General features: G+C 37.1%; 1 long non-coding RNA gene across 1 annotated transcript; it reads left to right on the plus strand.

The window, feature by feature from the left end:
* The first annotated feature begins 1,258 nt into the window (after window positions 1-1,258).
* On the plus strand, window positions 1,259-4,271 carry LOC308680632. The gene is made up of 3 exons (XR_014028932.1): window positions 1,259-1,332; window positions 1,554-1,677; window positions 3,894-4,271. It is a non-coding gene; the product is annotated as an uncharacterized lncRNA (long non-coding RNA).
* Window positions 4,272-5,687: the final 1,416 nt, after the last annotated feature.

Below are 5,687 nucleotides of genomic sequence, written 5' to 3' on the forward strand. Positions count from 1 at the left end.
TTTATGTAAAACAAACATTTTCAAATGTTTTTACTTATGTTAACAGCAAACTAACATGATGTATCGTTTTGTTTTCGTCTGAATGGTTTTAGTGCCTTTTTTCCTGACTGTCGTCAAAATGTTTTTTTGGTGCCTTTCTTACTGTCTTTTTTCCTGACTGTCGGCCGGGTCGCTGTCACGGTGATAATATTAACTGGTGAGTAAGTTAAGTTCACCTATATTAGCCGAAATATTCTTTAGTTAAAACTATAAAAAATAATGGTTGTGTGTTCCTCTGCCTCTTTAACGCAAGTTAGCTCATCAGGCGGGCGGAGTCGTCGGTAACGTTAACCGAGCTAACAGCGACCTCAACGTGAAATACTGAGGTAAAGTGAGATAGACGAAACCCTTGTTAAAGTGCGGGTTTTAAACAATATTTTCACGTAGGCCTATATGATTTATTTTCAGGTTTGTGATCTGGATAATGCCATCTGCAACGATGGAGTGTGTTGGAGCCTTTTCATTGTGATAACATCAACTGGTATGTAACGTTATGGTCAACTTCACCTAAATTAGCCGAAGTAAACTTATTAAACAGAGAAGCATAATAACTTTGGTATGTTCTGTCTCCTCTTTCACAACTTTTTGGCAGATGTACAACGTAAATACTGAGTAAAAACTAAGTTAAAGGGATAACGTAGTACACCTTAAACAGAAAATTCTGTAGTCTATGTCATCATTTACTCGCCCACAACGTGTTCTAAACCTGCATGAAGTTCTTTCGTCTGAACATAAAATAAGATATTTTGAATAATGTTGGTAAATAGTGGCTGGTCCGCATGGACTTCTATAATAGAAAAAAATACTTTGGATGTCAATGGGGACCAGTAACTGTTTGGTTGCTCATGTTCTTTAAAATATCTTCTTTTGTATACAGCACATTAAATAATTTAATGGAAGTTATGAAGTTGAGGGTGAGTAAATGGTGACAGAATTTACAATTTTGAGTAAACTAACCCTTTATCCAACACCATTGTTATTGTCAATTTCATCTTTTGTTTTATTTTCATGTTTGTGGTCTGAATTATGTCGTCTGAAATGTCGGAGGTGTATTTTGGAGTCTTTTTTGTGATTGCCTTCGTAATAGTGATAACATCTACAGGTGAGTAAGATGACATCAACTAAATTAGCGGAAGTATGCATTAGTTAAGCAGGCAAACATGTTCTTTTCTGTTCTTTATTTTGAATTTGCAGCGGCCATTCCCTCTGGACTGTACATCACTGCTGACGCTCTCCACTAATACACAGAACGGGTTGACGTTGGAGGAGGAAGAGGAGAAGGAGGAGGAAAGGGTTAGCAATATACCATTATCAATATAGCAAAGTTTTGCTAACTAATATTTTGAATGTTGTTTAATTGATTAAAAACTATAAACACCATACAACATCATATCTTACCTCATCTTCACCCCACATGTTATTGTTGTTAGTAATAAGTTCTGTTAACTTATTGTATTTTAGTTTTTTCTGTAAACTATAACACTAAAAGGCTGCTGTGACTTTGTCTGTTTCAGGAGAGTCTGTTCTCAAAGCAAAAACATGGATGCTGACAATGAAGGGCAGAATCATCATCCAGTTACAACTGCTAACAGACGACTCTTCAGCATTAGCTGTCTATTTTGTCGAATGCAGAATCAGGTAAACCAAAATATATATATACATATATATTTTTTTACATTATATTACATTTACATGCATGCATTTGGAAGTCACTTTTATCCAAAGCAACTTACATTGTATTAAAGGTATAGCGGAGGATCTTTCCGAATTTTAGATAAGAACCGCCCTCTCCACTTTTTGAAAAAAGGCACATGCGCAACACTCTACCTGCTCCCGAGAGGGAACGCCTATTAAACGTGTGCGAGGTTCTCCTCGTGCACGCTCTGTTTACAAGTTGCTGTCGGCATCGCTCATACAAGATTACTTTCCAAAAGAAGATTTGCACTTTTTCTCCAAATAGCATGCCAAACTTTACCTGTCGAGTAGAAACTTCGCGACTGAGGCATCAATGGGAAGCCCAACCTGTGTTTTCAGCGCACGCCATCGTGTGAAACAATCTCCCAAAAACACTCTGATCTTGTTTCTCTCTTCTGAGGCCTTTCTCTTCTTCTCATACAGTTCGTACAAACTTTTTCTCTTGCGACCCTCAGACATTTTCAAAGGACCCGGTGAAACGGCGAGCTTCAATGAATGGCTTAGCTCTAGCTCACCACACATAAACACCTGAAAGTGCGCATGCGCAGAAAGCGAAAACTAAGGGACGAGCACGTACGACGGCCTTACGTTACATATCACCAGAATGATTGACACTTAGGTGGACCAATAGTTTACACTACCCACCCGGAAAAAGAAAATCCTCCGCTATACCTTTAAGTTTAATTTAAATTATCCATTCCCTGGAAATCTAAGCTACAGGAATGTATTGAAAAAGAATGAAGCTTTAATGATTTTAATGTAATGTATTATGGGGTAATACCATCCCTGTAGGTTAGGGGTGGAAATTGGCAAAAATTCGATGATTCGATAGTATTGCGATATTTGGGCCACAATTCAATATTATTGCGCTTCCTAACATTGCGATAAAGCAAGTATTGCGATTCGATTCTGCGATATATTGCGATTCATGTCCCCCATATTATTCAAAGACATTACAAAAAATAAGACTGCTTAACTCACTTCAAATGTCACATTAAATCTGTGAACATCTTCTACACATTTACTGGAGGCTAGTGCAAAAACTTTGTCCTTGAACATTCAGGACACAGGACCTTATTACAGAACGTAATTATATGAACGCGTCACCACCGCATTAGCACCAAAAACATGGAGATTTTATTTTAGAGAATAATTACACAACCTATTCGATATACTATAATTCTATAATTAAATAAACTAATCGAATATCCAAAAATTGTGACTCATCCCTGCATGTAATACCTTGTTTTTTTCCCAAAATCTTCACTTACGTCTCGATTATAAACGTTTCTTCCTTGGTTCGCTTTTATTTAGGCCTATTACATTCACATTCTTTGCTGTGGTAAAGTAGAAAAACGTTGTAGGACAGATAGCCTACATTTTTACTTGCACGTCAGATTCATTTCAACACAGTTTTTGCTTGTTATTAGACATGTACGGCGCGTCAAGTTTATTTGATTTTTAGTTTCGCTCTCTTTGGCAGCGCAATTTCAAACATAGCTTAAATGTCTTGCCCTTGTGGAAGATTAAATTCACTTTTCATACCTTTTACAACAAGTAGAAAACATGAAGATATCAGAAAATAGATCGATGGTCTCTTTCCTCCTCGTGTCATCCCTCTCAAAGCACAGAGCGGTATGGCTTCATGTGGAATCACGTGTCTTTGTGTGGAAGTATTAAACGAAAGTTTTTTTTTTATAGATTTAACTTTTCTATTATGTAAGTTTCTAATATTTACTGATATGTATTTGAATGCTTTACAGGCTTTGTGTTGCTTCTTTGACGGAATTGCTCAAATTAAGACTTTTTTGCTCGAATAAACAACATTTTTTTTATTTCAATTTTCATAATAACCCCCGAACCACTGCAGGTAGTTGGTCCATTACCACCGCAGTGGTAAAAAAAACTGCCACCGTCACAGCCTTATAACCTTTATTGTAATACTTTGCGCTACTGTATCAATATAATTGCATGCGCAAAATATCGCGACACTGAACAGAATCGATTTTTCCCCCACCACTACTGTAGGTGGATTCAGAATCAGATGTAGTGCTTTTATTAATGCCAAAGTACATGCAGCATCAAGTTTGAGGGTTAGGGAAAATTCTGCCAACACCGGTCTGAAAAAATTATATATTTTTCCCTGCTTGTGTTTGCAGGTTCATTCTGAGAGTCAACCCTGATGGCACCAAACACCAAAGGCACAGATCAGATGGAAATCTGGAAAGGTCCAAAGAAAAGCATCAGCCTGAAACCCTCAGTGTTTCTCATCAGAGAGCTTGTCAACTTTGACTGGCAAAATTACTGAAATGTAACAACACAACACTGACTTTGACTGTATTTTATTTTTTTAAGGCCTGTTTTGCTTTTCAGTGTGTGTACGTTTTTGCCATGCTACAGATACAAATGGTCACCAGGAGATTAATTCTATGGACTTTGGAGATGTTGCCCTTTTTTTTCTTCAGCTAGTGGCTCCTAAAGGTCAAGATTTGTAATTTGTACTTCTAAAACAAAATGTTCAACGATTAAAAAGAATATTATAAGGACAAATGTTTGAGTTATTGTGATTTTTTGGGGGGTGGGGTAAACACAAATTAAAAAAAGAAAATTTAAATGATGAGAAAAAAAAAATACTAATACTGTAAATGAAAATACGGTAATAATACAGTAAATGATACAGTATACTGTAAGTGAAAATACAGTAATAATACTGTAAATGCAATTACAGTAAATGGTACAGTATACTGTTAAGTGAAAATACAGTAATAATACTGTAAAACATTTTACAGTAACTTACTGGCATCCAGCTGCCAGTAAGTTACTGTAAAATTTACAGCAACCTCTTTACAGTGCAGAGAATGGTCCTGTTGGAAAGAGACAGTTTTAGGAAGTTGCAAGACAGGAGCTGTGTTCAAATAACTTGATGTTTGTGATTTCAAATGAGCATGAAGATAGGAATTTATGGCATCCTTTCCATTATCCTCTTCATACTCGTACACATCTTCACCACCACACACATTTTCAAACACAGACAATCTGGCTGAAGCAACAGCCAACTTGGCCTCAAACTAGCTGTTCCCTTTTCAGCTTTGCTTTTTCTATTTGAAGGGCTTCTTCTTCAGCGTCAATATCATGCATTTTTCTCAAAGCAGCTGCAGACTGTAAAAGTGCAGCCCTTTCAGCCTTTGCCTCTAAACATGCAGAAATAATACTGTTAGCCTTTGAATGGACAGAAGAGTGATCTTTATGTTTTAACCCTTACTTGAAACATTGGATATACTATCTTCAGGCCTTATGTCAGAATTTATTATAGACAGCACATCGAGATTCACATCGAGATTTGCAACAGCATTGGCCAACCATTTCTTCACATAATTCTCAAATTTATTAATTTACTCTTTTTCTGTGCGAGCCAATGTTGTTGCTTGTTGTGTTCAGAGTCTGGCATAGGCATTTCCAGCAAAGTAGTTTGAGTTTCTAAAGTCTCATTACACAACGTGATATATTTTCTTAGACATTCCTTCACATCAAACACAGTTTGAGATGTCTTTTTCCCTGTTAGAACATCATTAATCCTTTGCTTAATTTTATTAGCTTGCATAAGTTGGGATTTCCGTGCGTCCGTTTTCTTGTGCGTTTCACAGAGTCATCAACAGCAGCACTAGACTTTTCAGAAATATCATTTTCTTCTGTAGCCACAGAAGCAATTTTGTCTTTATCGAGCAAGGTTTCTTCCTCTGCACTCATCGTTATGCATTAAGCTTATCAAGTTCAAAGCACTCAATGAAAACAGCACAATGACAGGTGTAAACCTTACAGAGGTGTGAGACATCGCCAAAAGTTCGCTTTCTCGATGCTCCCATCTCACAAGGCGGCCTTTTGACGACACTGTTGGAGACTGTGTCCAGCGGTTCTCCGCAGTTCAAAAGCAGGCTGAGGTAACCAAAAGCTTG

The sequence above is a fragment of the Scardinius erythrophthalmus genome, assembly GCF_964197995.2.
Source record: "Scardinius erythrophthalmus genome assembly, chromosome: 20".
NCBI lineage: Eukaryota > Metazoa > Chordata > Actinopteri > Cypriniformes > Leuciscidae > Scardinius > Scardinius erythrophthalmus.